This window comes from Xenopus tropicalis, chromosome 1 (genome assembly GCF_000004195.4).
Source record: "Xenopus tropicalis strain Nigerian chromosome 1, UCB_Xtro_10.0, whole genome shotgun sequence".
Taxonomy (NCBI): domain Eukaryota; kingdom Metazoa; phylum Chordata; class Amphibia; order Anura; family Pipidae; genus Xenopus; species Xenopus tropicalis.
In genome coordinates, this window is record NC_030677.2 from 179,202,600 (window position 1) to 179,223,948 (window position 21,349).

Below are 21,349 nucleotides of genomic sequence, written 5' to 3' on the forward strand. Positions count from 1 at the left end.
CCTTGACACTTCAAAGACAGCCAAATGCAACAAATGTATCTGAAAATGTATGGCAAGTGTTTAAAGCATTCGAAAAAGAAAATCAATAATCTTTTAGAAGAAGCAAATGATGTAATTAAAACTGAACAAATTATGATCTTTGCGTACTGGGTATATTGGTTTGAAGTCCAAGATAAAAATGCACCAAATATTACTTTCAAATAATGGGGTGGTTAATGGGTTATGTAGATATATAATCCAAGTCCCATGCCAGAAACCCATTACTACATCCCATTATATGTTGCTTTCATTATAGCATGGCCTGCCACTAACTAGTTGCTGTGTGTTACTATACTGGGGGAATTTGAATACATATTCCTAGGGGCGGGCCTCACCCCTGTACACACACAAAGAAGTGTTCATGCTCAGTGACATAGCGGGGGGGAGAGAGATGCCACTTAAAGACAAGTTGCGGGGAATCGGAGCGTGGATTAGGGGTAGGCAGGAGAGGTATTTGCCTGGTGCCCCCCAACATTGCTCCAGAGGCAGTTGCCTCCTCTGCCTACCCCTAGTTCTGTCCCTGCATATTCCCAGTGTGTCACTGAGAAAACTGAAATGAAACAGAATGTGGGGCATAGAAATGTAAAATAAACTGCTAATCCAATCTCTTTTGCAAACTTTATAATACCCTGAGCTTAGGGATGCTTTAAGGTACCAGTGGGACCAGGACAGTGATCCCCAACCAGTGGCTCATAAGCAACATGTTGCTCACCAACCCCTTGGATGTTGCTCCCAGTGGCCTCAAGGCAGGTGATTATTTTTGAATTCCTGACTTGGTGGCAAGTTTTGGTTGCATAAAAACCAGGTCTACTGCCAAACAGAGTTTCCTGTAGGCTGCCAGTCCACACAAGGGCTACCAAATAGGCAATAACAGCTCTATTTTGGCACCCCCAGGTGTTGTGTTGCTCCCCAACTCCTTTTACATTTGAATGTAGCTCATGGGTATAAAAGGTTGGGGACCCCTGGTCCAGGGCATCGATATCATTGGTGGCCCCCACAGCTGCCCCAAGAGATTTGTAAAAGTACTACCTTCAAGCAGGAGACCTTGAATCTATTAAGGCAGGAAATAAAGAAATAGCCTATAGTTAGTGAAGTTGACATGTGATCCAGGCACGCTGTTCTAGACCAACTGGGTTGCAAGTAGATAATCCATAATCACAAATATCAGCATTTTATTTTAAAAAGAAACATTTGTTGTAATAGAAGATTTAATTAAATAGCTATGTTGAGCTCTTCCAGCTAATTATAACGAGGGGTCTGGGGAATGTTTTAGTCAAAAGTCATAGCAGTTGAAAGGTTTGATAGTGGGCCCCCAATCCTGGTGGACCATGGGTCCCTTTTGTCCATTTATTAAAATGGCCCTGACTAAACTCTATTAGTATGTTTGCATTATTCATTTTTTTAAACACACAATATTCAGTAGCCCCATATTACATCCATTCAGAAAAGGCATTTTTCACTAAACAGTCTCTAAACAGTCACATTATTTTTGTTGTTGTTGCTTCTCACAGCATTTCTCCCTATGAGTAGGATAAGCCATAAAGCAGTTTACACTGGGTTCCATTTATGACTCTCTTGTGCAAAAAAGGGTACATAGCAGTACACAGAGATCAGGAGAATTTAAATCATTCTGCTATTAGCAGTAGTAGAAGAGACACTAACAGGCTATACACAATTAATACACAATTACGAATGAGTGAACTTTTTGCCTAGTATGTCTATGAAGATTCTCATTCATCCAGGGCATGATATACAGTATCTAGTAGAATTAAGTCTAAAACAACTGGACTTCTCTGAGTTTTTCTTGAAAACGTTTCACCACTCATCCGAGTGGCTTCTTCAGTTCAAATGACTGGTAGGGAATTCCCCGGTATTTAAACTCTTGATGGTAGTAGAGTCACAGACATCCAATCACAATGGTTCCATTGAACTTGTTCAGTTAGGTGTTAGCTGAAACTGACAGGTGTAAGAAGGTATGATCCAATCACAATGGTACCAAGATTCTCATTGATGCCTAGTACAGTTTTGTGGCAAAAGTTGTAGTTCCTCCCATGATAAACCTATTAATGAACACTGGAATTTCTCCATAAAAACTGCTCCCAGCAGATGTCATCTCTGCTCCTTACCATCCATATCTGCTGCTTCTTCACATTGTTAGGGAAAACTATACCCCCGAACAATGTAGGTCTCTATAAAAATGTATCCCATAAAATATCGTATATGTAAAACTCTGCTTCATATAAGTACACTATTTTCATAGTATATACTTATTTAGTAGTACAAGTATGGGATCTGTTATCCAGAAATCCATTATCCAGAAAGCTCCGAATCACGGAATGCCCATCTCCCATAGACTCTATTTTAATCAAATAATTCAGAATTTGATGTTTTTCCTTTTTCTCTATAGTACTAAAACAGTACCATGTAATTGATCCCAATTATGATATAATTAATCCTTATTGGATGAAAAACAATCCTAGTGGGTTTAAATAATGAATTATTGATTTTTTAGTAGACTTAAGGTATGGAGATCCAAATTACGAAAAGACCCCCTTATCCAAAAAACCTTTGTTCCCGAGCATTCTGGATAATGGGTCCTTTACCTGTATGTGCCATTGGGTAATCCTTAATACAAAAAAAAAGAGGCAACTCTATTCAATGCATTGCATAATAAATCAGTAATTGAAGGATAAATATATTGCATAAACAATCTCATATGTAAAACCCTGCTTTGTCTAAATAAACCATTTTCATATATATATATATATATATATATATATATATATATACCTGTATATATAAATATTTTTAGTAGTATGTGCTATTGGGTAATCCTAAATAGAATATTGTCATTTTATGATTTAAGTGCCGCCCCCTGGGATCATAGGATTCACAGTGCCCACATTCATGCTAGGTCACATCAGCCAATTAATGAACAGAGTTCTGCCTTTTGCTTCCACACTACTTCCTGTTACAGTTAGAGCTGCATTATTTCCTGTCAGCTGATCTCTGAGGGAGCACACAGCCCATCACTAAATGGTGGCTCAAGGGAAAGGACGTAAAGGGCAATATTTACTTATATATATATTCCAGTTTGGCAAGATTCTTTAATAGGCCACTTAACATAATATAAACTCTTTGTTGGTTAAGTATTTATTCTGGGGTATAGTTTTCCTTTAAAAGGGGGTTTTGGTCAAACAGGTTTCTGGCCTGAGGAACTGGGAGAAAGGATATCTAGACACTTAAGCAAATATTGTATGTTGATGTAAAATTGTTTTAAAGTAGTTTTACCAATTACAGATACTAAATGCCAAAGATCACCTTTAATATTGTAATCAGGATCATTAAAGAAAAAGGTTCTCTGTTATTTAAGATACTGTGAATATCAATGAAAATAGCAGGAGGGATTGCATGCAAGTGAAAAGTCGAGCTAGAAAGATGAAAATGACTGCGTTTACTGTTGCATTGCTTTTCCCCATAAATCAGCTTGATAAAACAAGTAATTTGCTAATATCACAAATTATGTCACCACAGGAAACAATGTGCTATGAACTGATGGAACAAGCAATCAGAGGAACAAAACCCAAACCAAATATTAACTCTTTTCCCCCAAAATAAGGAAGTTAATAATCCTGTGATGCATGTGAGAGGAACAGGGCCTTAGAGCATCTTCTCTGTGTAGAACTTTCCCATATCTGTAAGCAGTGACGTTAATGATACAGGTATGGGACCCCTTTTCTGGAAACCCTTTATCCAGAAAGTTCCGAATAACGGAAAGGCCATCTCCCATAGACTCCATTGTAATCAAATAATTCACATTTTTAAAAATTATTTCATTTTTCTTTCTAATAATAAAAAAGTAGCTTGTACTTGATCCCAACTAAGATATAATTAATCCTTATTGGAGCATAAACAGTCATGTTGGGTTTAATTACTGTTTAAATAATTTTATTAGCAGACTTAAGGTAGGAGATCTGAATTAGGGATAGACCCCTTATCCGGAAACGCCAGGTCCTAGCATTTTGGATAACGGGTCCCATACTTGTACCTGTCTGTCATTGCGCACATGGGGCAAATCACAAAAACACACATTTGAGTGCTTTTATGCTGATATCTGCCATTGGTGCAGTGACAGGCAGGTGTCACTCATGTCAGACATGGGGCAGTTTAGAACGGATTCCCCACCCCCTCTGGATTCCCCACCCCCACTGGATTCCTCAACAGAAGAAAAAACCCTCTGTGTGACATAACACTAAGGGGCCAATTTATCAAAATTGAAGTTTACCTTTTGTCATGAAAAAATTGTTGAAAAAACGTAATTTATTCATTTTCCCAGTTCATTAAAACATTAGAGTTTTATTAGCCTCATTGAAAATATATGGAACAATGTGATTCTCACCAGACAAAATGCAGGTGGGAATATTCTGTTGCATTGTTTCTTTAATAAGCTAGCAGTGGAGAAGAGTTTTGTCGCAGTTGTTTTGGGGTTTTTTTTAGTGCAGAATTTTGATAAATCCCCCCTATCCCCCCCTATTTATAGCTGATAATTTCAATGATTTCACATACATGAAACCCAATATCCAGAAAGATCTGAATTACAGAAAGGTAATTTTAAGCAAATAATTCAAATGTTTCAAATTTTTACTTTTTCATAAAACTATTTTCTTTTTCTGTGTAATAATTAAACTGTAGCTTGTAGTTGATGGTAACTAAGCTGCATGAATCTATATTGATCTATATTGGTGGCAAAACAATACTTATGGGTTTATTTAATGTTAAAATGTTTTTAACAGACTTTTTAACAGAAAAACCCTGAAAACCCCCAGATCCCAAAGATGCCATCCATGCACATCAATTATTTTCAAAAATATTCCACCAGCAAAAAAAGAACAGTTTACCAGTCTCCTTCTCCACTGTTTCCCAAGCTGGAATCATTGTTAAATCTAAAACATTTGACATATTTACTAAGAGGATTTATCAATGATGTATGTTTGTTGCTTGTTAAAAACATATCAAGCATGCACCAAAATGAATGTAGGAATGTACCAAGTTGGGGCTTTGAGATTCTACTGATTCGTACTTTTGGTTTCGGCTGAACCACATATGAACCTATGTTGTGACGTTGCTGTATTCATTATAATTGTGGTACTTATCCTATTCACGGTAGTGCACTGGCTTATACTTTGTGTGCATGAGTAGGTAGATGTACATTACTGTTGTGGATAAAATAACTGCCCACTGGAGTTGAAATGTTGTTTCCAACATTTCCAACAATCTCTCTTACAATTAAAAACAGGTATGCAACCTATTATCCAGAATGAGTGGGACCTTGTGTTTTCTGGATAAGGAGTATTTATGTCATTAGGATCTTCATACCTCATTTACTAAACCCTATAGCAGTGGTCCCCAACCAGTAGCTCAGGGGCAACATGTTGCTCCCCAACCCCTTGAATGTTGCTCTCAGTGCCCCCAAACCAGGGAGTTATTTTAAAATTCCTGACTTGGGGGCAAGTTTTGGTTGAATAAAAACAAGATTTACTACCAAATAAAGCCCCCTGTAAGCTGATAGTGTGCATAGAGGCTGCCTAATAGCCAATCTTAGCCCTTATTTTGCACCTCCATTAACTTTTATGGTGCTTGTGTTGCTCTCCAAGTCTTTTTACATTTGACTGTGGCTCCCGAGTAAGAAAGGTTGGGGACCCCTGCCCTATAGGATTGTTTTGCTTCCAGTAAGAATTCATTCTATCTTAGTTGGGATCTTGTATAAGGTAGTGTTTTAGTAGTACAGAGAAAAAGAAATCATTTTTCAAAATATAAATTATTTGATTCAAATGGAGTCTATGGGACTCCCATTCAGAACTTTCTGGATAATGGATCCCATACCTATATACAAATTAGGATTTAGCATTAGTTTGTTATTCAAGGTGAATATTATGGATAAGGCATGTGGCTAAATTTAGAGATCATAGATTCTCTGTATCCAGTGTACACCTACTTCAGTGAGACAGGTACTAGTATCTTTTACAGTCATTTTACTGCCTACACAAAACAAATATTGTGTTGCCATTGTGTTGTCATTCATACCTTCTTCTATTAAATTAATTTTAGCATTCATGGTGTAGATTATCATAAAGATATTGCTATGGCAACTTGCCTTTTATTTTTCCCTACACTAATTACTACAACTAAACCATCAGCGACATTATTTGAATTTCTAATGAGAGACTGAAAAGAAAAATGCTTCATTAATTGTCCCTCATCAAAAGGATATCGAAAAGAGACATACATGTAAATAGCTATTGAGTTATTTAAACAAAGAAGGAAGAAATCTGCTTTTGGAAGTAGAAATACAATCTTCACTGCTAAAAATTTTTAATTTAATGTCATTCACATTGACAAAAGGACTGGTGTTTGGTATGTGGTGTTTGAGGCCCATGGGAGAGGGTTTGTAAGAGTTGGCTATGATCACTTCCATTGTTTCCTATCAGTCTAAGTGTAACTTCAACCGCTAAATATGTATTTTTAATCAATGTAAAGTAAACCATGAGTTGGCACTGAGTGGTGAAATGTATTAATGTGTCAACAATATATTACACATTACAATTGGTGTATATTAAAACACATTACTGCCATATGTATTATGAAGCTCAACATCAGTTTGTTTATCTCCTCTCACTCCTACAGGTACAGTAATTTTGTTGTGTCCTTTGCTGTAAACTGCTAAATACATTACAAAAATCTTAGCCCTGTACCCAACGTCACAGTTCATCTTTCCTGCACTCTCTGGAATGTTCGCTCAATTTGCACAAACTTACCTCTGTTCATGATATTTTCATCATCAATTCCTTCAGCCTACTTGCCATAATTAAAACTGGCATTTAACTGCAGACTGCCTCACCTGCTGCCTTGTCCTATGGGGGTCTACAGATTACTCACACTCCCAGAGCTAGAAACTGGCAGGGGGAGGGGAAGGATTCTCTCCGCTGCACATTTAGGGGCACATTCATTAATGTACGAATCTGAATTGCGAAATCCGATAATTTCTGATGATTGCAAAAGTCCCGAAAATTCAGTTAGTTCGAATAGGAAGATTTCATACTTACGATCCGAAAGTTCCGAAATTTTCGCATTGAACCGATCATTTGCGAATGTTGATCCAAGAGTCTCGAAATTTTCGTATCCGAACCATTGTAAACAGCGGGAAAACCTTTCTGACTTTGAAGCCTCCCATAATTGTTGCAAAGTACAAAAAAATTGCGCAAATTAAACTTTAGAAAAAATACGATTTTTTTTTTAATCGGACCTGAAGTACTTTAATGAATGTGCCCCTTAATGTTCTTCCCCTGCTCCACCTCCTTTTTTCTTTCTTTCCTTTTGCAGTTTACTATGTTAGACTGTTTTTTCCTGTGTTGCCTCACGCTTATTAACTGACCTCCTGGACCAACCTCACATTTTTTTGACAACTTTGATTATTTTTTTGTTCCGAAATGTTCGCATTGAAACGATCGTTTGCGAATGTCGATCCAAGAGTCTCGAAATTTTCGTATCCGAACCATTGTAAACAGCGGGAAACCTTTCTGACTTTGAAGCCTCCCATAGGACTCAATGGCACTGTGCAGCTCCAACCTGGCCCAAGGAAAGTCTCCCATAGGGCTCAATGGCACTCTGCAGCTCCAACCTGGCCCAAGGAAAGTCTCCCATAGGGCTCAATGGCACTCTGCAGCTCCAACCCGGCCCAAGGAAAGTCTCCCATAGGGCTCAATGGCACTCTGCAGCTCCAACCCGACCGAAGGAAAGTCTCCCATAGGGCTCAATGGCACTCTGCAGCTCCAACCCGGCCCAAGGAAAGTCTCCCATAGGGCTCAATGGCACTCTGCAGCTCCAACCTGGCCCAAGGAAAGTCTCCCATAGGGCTCAATGGCACTCTGCAGCTCCAACCCGGCCCAAGGAAAGTCTCCCATAGGGCTCAATGGCACTCTGCAGCTCCAACCCGGCCCAAGGAAAGTCTCCCATAGGGCTCAATGGCACTCTGCAGCTCCAACCCGGCCCAAGAAAAGCCTCCCATAGGACTCAATGGCATTCTGCAGCTCCAACCTGGCCCAAGGAAAGTCTCCCATAGGGCTCAATGGCACTCTGCAGCTCCAACCTGGCCCAAGGAAAGTCTCCCATAGGGCTCAATGGCACTCTGCAGCTCCAACCTGGCCCAAGGAAAGTCTCCCATAGGGCTCAATGGCACTCTGCAGCTCCAACCCGGCCCAAGGAAAGTCTCCCATAGGGCTCAATGGCACTCTGCAGCTCCAACCCGGCCCAAGGAAAGTCTCCCATAGGGCTCAATGGCACTCTGCAGCTCCAACCTGGCCCAAGGAAATTCACGATACCGAAGCTTTAATGAATCCGAAACTTTCGTACTCATTGTAACAAATACGATTTTGTGACACAAACTGTTGTGCAAATTGTTGTAAAGTACGAAAAAATCGCGCAAATTAAACTTTAGAAAAAATATGATTTTTTTTGTAATCGGACCTGAAGTACTTTAATGAATGTGCCCCTTAATGTTCTTCCCCTGCTCCACCTCCTTTTTTCTTTCTTTCCTTTTGCGGTTTACTATGTTAGACTGTTTTTTCCTGTGTTGCCTCATGCTTATTAACTGACCTCCTGGACCAACCTCACATTTTTTTGACAACTTTGATTATTGTTTTTTTTTAATTTTTTTCTTTACACTGACACTTTGTTCATCATTATAAGTGACTTTAACATACCGGTTAACAATTCTAATGCACCTGCTGTTTCTAAACTCATTCACTATCCTCCTTGAGCTCTGTGTACTTAGATTCACACTCTCATTCCAGTGGAAACTCACTTGACCTTATTTTCTCCAGAATCTGTTCAACTTTCAACTTTACTAACTCTTCTTACTCCCTCTCTGATCACAATCTGCTTGTATTTCAACTCTTGTTAGCTTTCTCCACACACTCTGTAGGTCCACAAACATGCACATAATAAGACCCAAAAACTCCAGACATGTTGTATCTCTCTCCTTATTTTTAAAGATAGAGAGAGCAGGCTTTAAAGGGAAGTTCATTCTTCAGCACTGTGCTACTTTAAGTACAGTACTACATTGCATTCAGCAACGACCATCACATTCTGCTTAATAAAAGGTTAAAATCTATTTCTGATGTTGGTGTTTTGTTCTTTTCTATGCGAAAAAAAGAACCCATACTACTTGTCTATAATGTCTTCTAATGTACTTGTGGAGTAACTATGTTCCATCACATCCATGAAGTCAAGGCCTCTTTTTTTCAAGAGGTATTTTTATTAGATTTAGTATACACTGACACTGTCTAGAGTTGCAAAGTCTGTTATCCACAATAATTCCCAAACCCTTCTTAGTTAAGGAGGCCTCAACACAATTTGTTGATTAAATGACCCAACTGAATAACAGTGCATTTATCAGTGTTGAACCTTTGGCAATGTTCTGCCCAGTTCTCCAGTCATGTATTTGGATCTCTCTGCAGTCTTCTACAATTCATCAAACACTTTTAGCAAATGCTATTTTTGAATTTATATAACCATTATAAAGCCTAAAATCATCCTAAAATGGAACCATCATTATATATTTATTTCTATAATTATTATAACAGAAATAATTATAATTATTATTATACCTTAATACTATTTAATCATTTCCTACAAAATTCTGTTAAAAATGATTTACACAGGTAAATCTGAATATTCCACAATGAAGACAAAAGGCAAGCTACTTCAACAAGAATAGGGACTATCCATAACTAGGGTAGCTAAATATACTCTCCAGACTATGTTTAGACTAGTATTGTCACTTTTGTGCATGCCACTAGTGTGTTCTAATTTTATTTGTACTGTTAAACAAAGAATAATAAAAGTTAATTTAATATTCAGAAGGAATGCTTGTGAACACTGAATGCTCTGACACATATTTCCAGTATGTGTCCTTGAAGGTCAAAACAAAGAGGGAATGCATTCCTTTTGAAAATCAATGCCCTCCGCTTTACCACAGTTTTGTTTACAGTAATCATAGCAGTAAGTATACAACTGCTTTGCACACACCCATTGAACTCAATTTATTTATTGTGTTATCACCTTATTAAAATTGAATTCTTGACTATTTTGCTTAGTAACTAAGATCAAAGTTAAGAGAGATAAAAAAAATCACAATGTATCTTGGAAAACTGTGGATAGAAAAACAATAATACATAGTCTATGTTTTGCAGGTCCGTGTCAGCGGTGAGACCGGAAACATTTTCTATTGAACGGAAGATGTCACCCAGGTACACTGCTGCACTCCTCTGATCTGCTTTTTTATAGGCTACGCGAGAAGGGAGAGATGAGGGGGTTGAAGCAGGCCACGTAAGGGGACTTTTGGGGTGTAGTTCTTCAATACATATGGCAGACACTCACAGATCCCACGAGCAGGCAATAGTAAATAAAAACAAAGAAGCTTTATTTTAGACAATTAGACCACATTGTAGCCTTCCGCATTTTGTGCACTTGGAACTTAATCATAGGGATGTTTTTAATTATTTGTCACTTGTGTAAAAGTACTTTTCTTTTGCTTTTTGGAGACTTTTATATTTTTGTAATTGATATAATTATTTTGGTAGAGTTTCATAAAGTTGAAGCTGTAGAAGGAACTCCAAGCACACCGGACGATGGAGTCTGCTAAAATACGATCTTTATTCTTCCATTAAAATCAAGGTGCCTGCCGCGTTTCGTGCGCGTGCACACTTAATCATAGGCCATGACCTATGATTAAGTGCGCATGTGCACAAAATGTGGCAAGCACCTTGATTTTAATGGAAGAATAAAGATCGTATTTTAGCAGACTCCATCGTCCGGTGTGCTTGAAGTTCCTTCTACAGCTTATTATCTTCCTTTCAGGTACGGGTTTGAGCCTTGAGCACCCGGACCACTCCTTGAGCCACTTGAATTTTGTTTGATTTGATTTGCTGACTTTTCAATTGGTTTGGGATTCAATATCTTTGAGATAGGCCCGGGGTCTATACACCCAAGCCTCTACGAGTGACTGGTATGCTTTACATTACCATCCCAATATACTTTATAATATAGCTATCATTTTACTTTGGATTTGATTCTTTGGGGGGTTATATTTTTTCATAAAGTTGAATCCTAATTAGTCATGTGCAATGAGCCCATTTGGCTTCACTGAAAAATTTCTGAAAATTTGCCAGATGCATTGAAGTCAATGGTTATTTTTTCGGCATTTTCCCAGTGCAAAAAATCCCCACATTTTTTTCCTGGCAAAACAAGACACATGGAGAAATTGTCTTATTGCCTTGGGTGCAAATACCACTTTGCCTGGCTCTAATCTCCTTTAACAATGGTAAAGGTTTCAATCCCTGAGCTCTCTTTCTGAATCTATATAATTTCTAACAAAATAAGTTTAGCAATAAATGTTAAATACTGCAGAACCCTTAGCTGGCTAACAGATTATTTTCATTTCTGGCATAAATGTTTGTTAAAGATTTATAGCCCCCACATATGTGTTTTCATGTAAACTTTCGAAACCTTTTTAGATACTGTTGTGTAAAATTTGAAAATGTTGATAACACCTTTGGTTATTTTTAATTTAGCAACTGCCTTCCATATTTATATACAATTAAAGCACTAGGCACGTCTCAGGACTGTAATATAGCATCAATCAAAATAAACTAGCAGCTTTCTTGAGTTTGTGCAAAAGAAAATGTCAAATATTTGATGTTATCTCTTTAAAGTGTGGTTTCCGGCATCAGTATCTGCATAAATGGTTATTACTCATACCTTTTTACACATACTGTAGGTGACAATGCGGATCTCCACTACAACCCAGGGCCATTATTATTGAACAAGCAGCATGGTTACAAATTTGACACATTTATCATAAGTAGCTGTAAATCTAATAATCTCTTGAAATTAAACCTGCAACTAATATTTTACTGACATTTTGCGTGTATTTATGAAAAATTCTGAATACGTAAATCACAATTGAGTAAGTCATACTTACTCAGAAAACTGCACTAGTCTGGGATAGCCCTAAAACTTATACACTCTATTACTTAAAGGAGACATTTTATATAAAGCTCATATTCAGTTATAATATTCATTCTCCCTCAAAATGGGAAATGATGCAGAAAGAAAGATGTTTTGAAAGCATTTTACCTCCTAAAACAACATCTCAAGTCAGAAGCCAGAGCGAAATGAAAGATGGGAGTGTCACTTCAGTCTCCCACAGGAAGTGGTCACAGCACTGACTGACAGGCTTTACTCAACAGTAGCAGGGAAAACCCCTCCCAGTTGGGGGGAGAGGAGCAAGTAGAGCAGACTGTCTGTGACATTGCAAAGCCCCGCCCACCCTATGCATATTCACTGCACTTTAAGTAGCTGCTGCTCTGTTACTGAAGTAGATCAGGGCCAGCAGCCCCAGCACACAACATTTTTGTGGGCAATGACAAGTAATTAAGAACAATTTAGGAAGCACTGATAAAATCCTATACAATTAATCCAAGCAATACAAAAAAATGTAGGAAATAATGTATACCCTATTGTAAAATATAACTATATAATGCAGCCATGATTATCTTGTAAATGATATCCTTATAAACAGAGTTAACTGATGTCATCAGTGCTTTAGTGATGTAATTTTGTCACATGACTCACTGAAACTCGTGTATTATAATAAATAATGTACACCCAATAATGTACATGCTGTTGTAAAATATATTATATATTAAATTATATATATATATATACATCCTGTTGTAAAATGTATTATATAATATTATTATATATTAATTTATAGATATTAGAAGTCACATTGGAGTTTCATCACCTGTATAAAAGCACTCAGCCTTCGGCCTTGTGCTTTTATATGGTCATGAAACTCCTTGGTAAATAATTATATCCCTATATTTTACAACAGGGTGTATATTATTCACTATTATAAGTCACCAAGGAGTTCCATGATCATATAGAGGTCACGGAATGCCCAGGCAACTTCTAATGTCCTTGTATCTTAAAACAGAAGGTACAGTATTTTTTTATAATATACAAGTTTGAGTCTTGTGATAGAAATTACATCACTAAGCACCAATTATAACTCTTAACATAATTAACACAGTGTTTAAAGATATAACTTACATGATATTAATAGTTCTGGTGTATTATATCTGTATATCAAACATTATTATATTCGTATCCATTTTATATCCATATATGAAACATGTTTTTCATCCAAACAAACACAATAAACTAAGAAAAAAGTGCTAAAATGTTATTTGTGTGTAAATATGTGTGTGCTGTGAGTGTACAAAAGTTCCCTCACCCCCAAATGAAGTATGTGTAAATGTGTGTACCAATTTAATAATGTGTGAGTAGTACTTACCTGGGTTCAGGCAGGACATAGAGGAGAGATGTAGCATCCAAAGGCAAGCTACCATGCAGCTAAAGATTAGAGGGGTGGCATTGGGTCGGGTCAATTCCTCCCCCTATATTCTTTGCATAAGGTCAGGGGAATGATGCAATGGTTTCAGTTCTGCTCCTCCTTTCCATGGACTAGTGATAAGCAAATCTGTCCCATTTTGCTTCGGCAAAAAATTCCCGAAACTTGAGAAAAATTTGCGAAACAGTGGAAAAATTGTGAAATGCTGGTGTTATGGCGACTTTTTTGGTGCGCGTGACTTTTTTTGATGTGACCATGCCCATTTTTTTGCGTCCGCTACTGTTTTTTTAAGCGCAACAAATTTTTTAGCTACAAGTTTTCACTGAAGTTTCACAAAACAATTCGCCAATGCCGAAGTGCAGAAATTGGCTTTGAATCCATGCGTGGTGCAAAAGTTTGCCCATCACTATCCATGACCTTTAAGTACAAAAGTCTGTAGAATCTACAAAATGTGTCACTTACAGGGTTAAAATACATGCTAAAGTGTTTTGTTGTTGTTGTTTTTAATGTATTTGTTTATTTTCTGGTATTTGTGGTTTGGTATTTGAAATATCTATTTATGCTGCAAGGCATAAAACAGGAGGAACAGTGGTGGAGCATTAGGAGATTTCTTTATGTCACATAAAATTTGTGAAGGGAGCATTCAGAAGTGACTTATATATTTGGCACAAAGGCTCCGATTCATAACCGGGCTAAACAGCTAATTTGAGAAGCATATTGGCTGTGTGCTGATCAGAGTGTGCCTAATTTAGACTTTTGGCACTCAAAGGGAAATAACCTTTTGTCAATAACAGTACAAAGTAAAAGAGTTTCTTCTCTAATACACGGACATTTCTTTTCACAAAATATGTATCACAGTAATCTGTTGTCAAAATTGGGTTTGATTTTGTTGTTTAAGCAATATACAAATTACATGGAAATATAAAATCATACTTTTAGGACTGATGCAATTTATCGGACATTTATGAATAGATACGTATTTTATAACATTACCACTAGTTAAGCCATAACGAACAGGGCAGGAAAATCCATAACAGTAAAAATCAGAAGACTGGGAATAGCTGAAGTCAGGGAGAGAGATGGATGTTATGGGCAGGGGAAGTTTTAAAGGTGGTCTCATGTAATACAAGTTTTTTTTTTAACATGCAAAAACATAATTATTAGCAAACTACACTTACTGTATATTTTAACTTATTAACAGTTAAAAGAGGAACTCCATAGCTGGAAATAGGGTTAGGCAGAAGAAGCACATGCTTAGGGTGCAGTGGGGGGGTCACTAGACATGTACCTCTCCTGCACCCCTAGTCCGGTCATTTGTCCCCCCCACCACTGGTTCCTCAATTCGCCTCACTCCCCCCCAGGTTGTCAGTGTGCATGCACTAGTATGTGCACAAACTTGTAAGTTGGGTGAGAAGACCTGTGGGCTGCCTAAGGCACTCAGCTGGCTTAGCCTGTTGCTGGGGGACTCTAAAAACAGCTTCTAATAAAGTGGTCTTTAGCCAGGAAACATGAGCCAAATTTCCAGTTATTAAACTAAAGTGCCACTAGGGAATGTCAAAACACTGTAATGTCCAAGGTGTGTAGTTTATTTATTCTGATAATGTTATGCTGGATCTATTGTCTCAGTCATTCAGAATGTCAAATGTGTCTTGTTAAATAAATCTCTGGTTTATGATCAAGACGCACTGATGTTCCCTTTTCTCTGTAATAATAAAACAGTACCTTGTACTTGATCCCAACTAAGATATAACTAATCCTTATTGAAATCAAAACAATCCTATTGATTTAAAATAATGATTAAAAGATTTTTTAGTAGACTTAAGGTATGGAGATAGAAATTACAGAAAGATCCCTTTATTCATAAAACCCCATGTCCTTAGCAATCTGGATAACAGGTCCCATTCCTGTACAGCATATTTGCAATAATCCATTTTCTATGTTATATAAATGCATACTTATATCTAATACCAAGAGCTAAATGTTTGTGGTAAAAATGTAATATTAAAAAGCATTTCAAGATCATTCCAATTTTTTAGAAATCAATTTCATATTTTGTTAGATGGAAAGTATGTTGCACATATGTAAATTCATAACCGTGATTGATACCATCTTTTTTTCAAAAGAAAATGATCTCCAGGGCTTTTTAAACAGACAAATTACAACTCAAGAACATCAATTTGAGAAGATTAAACAATTAACATTTTTCAAAAGACGCAAACACTTAACTAGGTGTAATTACTCGCCTAGTATATTTGTGCCTTAAATAGCACATATTTTCTGATACTGCATTTCACTCAGCATTAGAAAGAGGTTTGGGATTCTTCTGAACAATTGGCATACTAAAAATTCTCATGATACATGAATGTAAAGGAATATGTACATCTTTATGTATATCTGTGGTCTTCCATACTGAAAAATGTCATGTCATGTATGTTTCAGGTTTTTCTTTCCAACATGCTAAATATGAAAGCCCTGTTAGACACCTGTGTTACCACATGTCCATATCACATATCACCTACATTTTTGAGTACAAGTATGGGATCCCTTATCTGGAAACCCATTATCCAGAAAGCTCTGAATTACGGAAAGCCCATCTCCCATAGACTCCATTTTACTCAAATAATTCAGAATTTTAAAACTGATTTCCTTTTTCTCTGTAGTATAAAAACAGTACCTTGTAATTGATCCCAACTAAGATATAATTGACCCTTATTGGATGCAAAACAATCCTATTGAGTTTAATTAATGTTTTATTAATTTTTTAGCAGACTTAAGATATGGAGATCCAAATTACGGAAAGACCCCTTACCCGGAATACCCTTGGTCCCGAGCATTCTGGATAACGGGTCCTATAGCTGTACTAAAAAGGTATGTATAGAAATGTTAATTGCTACATCAGGTATCCAAGTGTATCCAAACGTAATTATTTTTCTTCTTCATTGTATGTAACTTCAGGTGTTCAGAACAATGCAGAATGTGAACACAACAACTTGACAACAAGGATCAGTGGGAGATTTTCCTATCATGGACCCTATACAATTAAAGGTGCATACTGATGGGTTTGATTACTGCTTGAGAAAACCATAGCAACGTCAATTATATATAAATGAAGAAGTAAAGGCAGCACAGGTCATTAACAAGAGATTACATAAGCATACACCATATTTTTCTGCCGTCTGTGAAATTATCTCCTCTGTGTGAGCATTGCTATAACCCTGTGGATCATTGTCTTGGACAATCAACAATTAAGTTCTGGTTTACCACTGTTAGAGTCCTATGTACCCCATGCTCTAAAGCCAATCTAGCTGGTGTTGCCAGCCAAAAAGGGGTTACAAAGATTTTAAAAAATATACAGCGAATGATAAGTACAACAATTATAGTGTCTGGAAATGAGCTTACTTCTAAATCATTTAGAGAGGTCATTCATTTGCCACTGAATAATCTAAATAAATTGTTCTTTTGCAAAACAAGTTATATTAGAAAGTAAACACCTTAAAACCTAAATCCACAATTGATTTTGAACCATTTCATGGTGTGAAAGCAGAATGGTGTTTCAAAATCCACCTATCAATCTGGCTATGGATTAAGGAGGCTTGCATTCTGAGAAGTCCTTGTCCGGGTTCTTTTTGTTTCCCCTTTGTTTTTTGCTTTTCTGTTTTCTACTTTTTTCTAATTCCTTTATCTAACGTTGCATTACTCTTTTCCCTCTTTATCTGTTCAAGTGTAGACTTATAATGTTACTTTGCAAGTGAACATGCATATTTTCCCTTGACTAGGGATGTAGCGAACCTCACAAAAAAAGTTTGCGAACCCGTTTGCGAACTTCTGCCAAAAAGTGCGAACTTTTGCGAACTTTGCGAACCCCATAGACTTCAATGAGAAGGCGAACTTTGAAACCTAGAAAAGCCATTTATGGCCAGAAAACTGATTTTAAAGTTGTTTAATGGGTGCCACGACCTGGACAGTGACATGCAGGAGGGGGATCAAGGGCAAAAATTTCTCTGAAAAATACGTTGTTGTAATCATTAATCAGAAAATAAAAGCAGTCCTTACAAGGACTATTGGGTTACAGCAGATGAGATCAGCAGGACAGCTGTCCCCAGCAGCTACATACAGAGCAGTAGAAAGTAGATTACTAGTCAGCAAAGCTACCTAAACTGTCCCTCAAACCCCTGCACAGCTCTCTCCCTATGCTAACTCATCAAGCACACACAGGCAGAATGTAAAATGGCTGCTGGGCTTCGGTTTATATATGGAAGGGAGTGGTCCGGGGGTGGTCCAGGAGGGAGAGCTGCCTGATTGGCTGCCATGTATTTGCTGGCTCTGGGGTGAGAGGTCAAAATTTGGCTCCAGCTAAGGCGAACCCAAATTTGCGAACCTCGCTAAAAGTTCGCGAACTTGCGAACTTGCGAACACCCAATTTTCGTGCGAATTAGTTCTCCGGCGAACAGTTCGCTACATCTCTACCCTTGACTCCTAAACACAATGTGATGCACTAGATACAGTTTGGCTTAGATACTGTTTATCATACTGTTTATTATACTGTTAGGTGTCTCTATGCAATTGTTGCATGGACTGTATTGTACATGTCCATATGCTGAAATAGAAAGAAATTAAAGAAAGAAAAAAAAAAAAGATCACAACTTGTGCATTCATAAAGCAATTGATTTTTCCCTTTATGCTTTTGTAATTGGTAGGAGCACCAGGTATTTTTGCATGTATAATACAACAGATTGCACAGTCAGTTGATGCACACTTACTTTCAAAGGTGCAAAATTGGTCCATATGGTAACCCATAGCAACCACTAGTAATTAGTCTAGTGCAGTTTGGATAATTAAGTGTCTGATTGTGATTAATCAGCATAAATATGTGATAAGTGAGCACCAAAATTAGTATTAGTAATGTCATTTATGCCCAATACTGAAATTTTGTCATGTGTCTCTTTTTTATTCCCACACATTTAATTGATCTGTTGTCTTGAAAAGATGCATTTTATCCTCTAAGTATGTGTAGCAATGAATTAGGTCATCAGTAATAGTTTCAGTTTATTTGCTGGCTGGTTGCGCTTTCACTTACTTTACAGTCAGTGTATAGTTTGCAAAGACACAGCCCCCAGCTACTACAGTGTAATGAAGCTCCCTTTGCCTTGGGTACAGTATCTTGGGAAACTATGCAGTGTTTCAGCTGATCACCCAGAGACATGCAGCCTTCAGCTCTCTTATGGGGAACTGATACAGTCTGAGACAGATTTAAAAAGTCTTTTCTATTCTGGAAATAAAATCTTCCATTGAAGATTACCAGTTCCTCTTACTACATCCAAGAGCAGGCCATTTGCATTATGGGGATGTGGCTTCCTATTCATGGCTTGTACATGTGGAGTCAACAGAGCAAAATGGGTCAGGGACTTTAGCAATTGCATATCAGAATTAGTACAATGTTAGATGTCTTCTACTGTTTCCGAGAAATCTGAACCTCATGGTTTGTAGGTAGGTAGGTAGTGAGCAGGGATAATGCAAGGTGTAGCCATTCCAACACATGCTTCAGAAGCCCTTTTAGAAAAGATTTCAATGTTATGGAATCACAGACATACAGAAGTTTTCCGGGTGGGGTTGGTTTGTATTATTTTTATAATTATGAAAGTTTTTGGTGAAAGTAGATAAATGTGTATTTTCAAAGGAAGAGGAGAAGTGTACCTTTTGGCTGTAAAAAATAATGGCAAACATTTGTTTATTAAGCTACAGTATCTGCCAAGATAATCCATGCGGTTGGATCAGAAAATAAATGGCACTGATAGTTTCTTCAGGGTATTTAAAGGCTCATTCCCACACTGTCCTGCCAATGCAAACTCTCAGTTAAATTAATCTTTTAAGCCACATTGAATTTTGCAGAATACATATTTCTGCAGCAGGAACTTATAAGAAAAGTTTTCATATTTTTCTGTTAAAAAAAACCCCACTATATCTAAAACAAGCCATAGTAAAAGTATATAAACATCAATATTAAAACAACTTTTTAAGGTGAAAAGAAACTTGATTGAGCTAAAAAAAAAAAAAAAAGATTGAGCTACTTGCTTCTAGAACTCACTGGTTTCGACCCAGAACTTGGAATTTATTTTTCAAAAATGTTGAACTAATAAAATATTTTGACACTACATCCAAAATAAGGGGTCATTATATCACATCTCCAATTGTGTAATTCCCTTTTTACTGTAGGATCACTATGGTGAAAGCAAAACATCAGTTGCTAAAACAAATATTCCCAAACTGGATAATAACCAGTTGATCTTGATTAATTATTAGTTACTACTAATAATAATCATACATTGTAATCTGTTATTAGTAGTGGTAGTAATAATGATACTATTTTTCTGGTTAACTAATTTAAAACAAAATATATGATATTTCAAAATTTTGAAAATGTCAAAAATAAAATTCTGCATTTTAAATGAACCCCCTAGGAACCTGTCTCCAATTGGTTACTGCTTGAAGGAAAGAGTGCTGTGCTGGTGCAAAAATAATTTTTACGTGTGACAATTTTTTTGTCCCACACTGAATGTTTCCGCTGTGAATTTTGACGCCCGTTACGTGAAACAATCCACCAATGGCAAAACGCGGAATCCATGCCTGCCGAATTATTTCGCCCATCACCAGAGGTAATGAACATAGAACATATTTCCTAATAACTTGCATACCATATGTATCTGCCTATCGCTTTGAGTTAATGTGTCCATATGGGAATCTGTCATTCTCGATTCATGACCAAGATGGGTCATTATGTGTTTTTATTAAGGGTCAGATTTGTTGAAGACTGAACTGGAGGATCCAAAAGAGTTCCCAGCAAACTGACCTAAGAACAGTAAAAAAAATTTTTCTGGCAGTTAGGATAATGTTAACAAATGTAAACATTTATACATTACAGATCCAAGATTCATTTTGTCAGGATGTGTTTTACTACAATGATCAGCCTGCACCGCTCTTTTCTAAATCCTTGCTTTCTGACACAACTTCATTTTTAGTGGTTTCTGAGACATTAGCTGTTTTAGAGAGTTCTGGTAATAGAAGGCGTTCAATTCAACGGCTCACTTTGAAAGTCATAGGGGCAGATTTATCGAAATGCAAGTTTAGAACTTAATACATAAAAACTCACCCATGTCCTCTTCATTCCTATGGGGTTTTTACAAGTGTTTTTATCAAATGGTGAACTCTAACTTTCACTCATTGATAAATACCCCTCTAAAAATCCCATACGAATGAATAGAATGTGGGTAAGTTTTTATGTAAAAAGCTCTAAACCCACATTTTGATAAATCTGCCCCATAGTGTTAGTGTGTCGGTGACCTCTATGTGCCTCCTGTTTTTAGTTAATCCTAAGATTGCTGCGTAAAAATGCAAATATCCCAAAAACTAGCTAAAAGGTAATACAAAAAAAAATTTAAAAAAGCTCTGAATTATTGAATTTGTTCTACTGTTTAGCATAGGTATTGTCTCCAGGCTTCCTTTTCTGTCCTTGCTTGTCCTGTTTCACAGAATTTCCATGCTTGTGTCCTGGTTTTATATCAATACCCTTGTTCTTCAGGTTTTAATAGTGTGTAGTTAATCATTAGAAAAAATATATGAAAAACTGCTCATCTGACATTAATCAATGTCCCTCTTCAGCAATTTTACAAAATTTCTTATCATCACACTAGCAGACAAGGGAGGATAATATCATTAGGGTTAACGTAAATCCCATTGTACCAATTCTATTGTACCGTTTGTTAGTCACGCTCACATAGCAGTGATTATATTTTTAAGTTAAATGCAATATCAAATTATTTCACTCTTCTTTTATGAAAT

The 21,349-nt window shown here is 37.0% G+C and overlaps 1 long non-coding RNA gene across 1 annotated transcript; it reads left to right on the forward strand.

Moving 5' to 3' along the window:
- The first annotated feature begins 16,278 nt into the window (after window positions 1-16,278).
- LOC116407671 lies at window positions 16,279-20,315 on the forward strand. The gene is made up of 3 exons (XR_004220489.1): window positions 16,279-16,381; window positions 16,469-16,558; window positions 19,972-20,315. It is a non-coding gene; the product is annotated as an uncharacterized LOC116407671 (long non-coding RNA).
- Window positions 20,316-21,349: the final 1,034 nt, after the last annotated feature.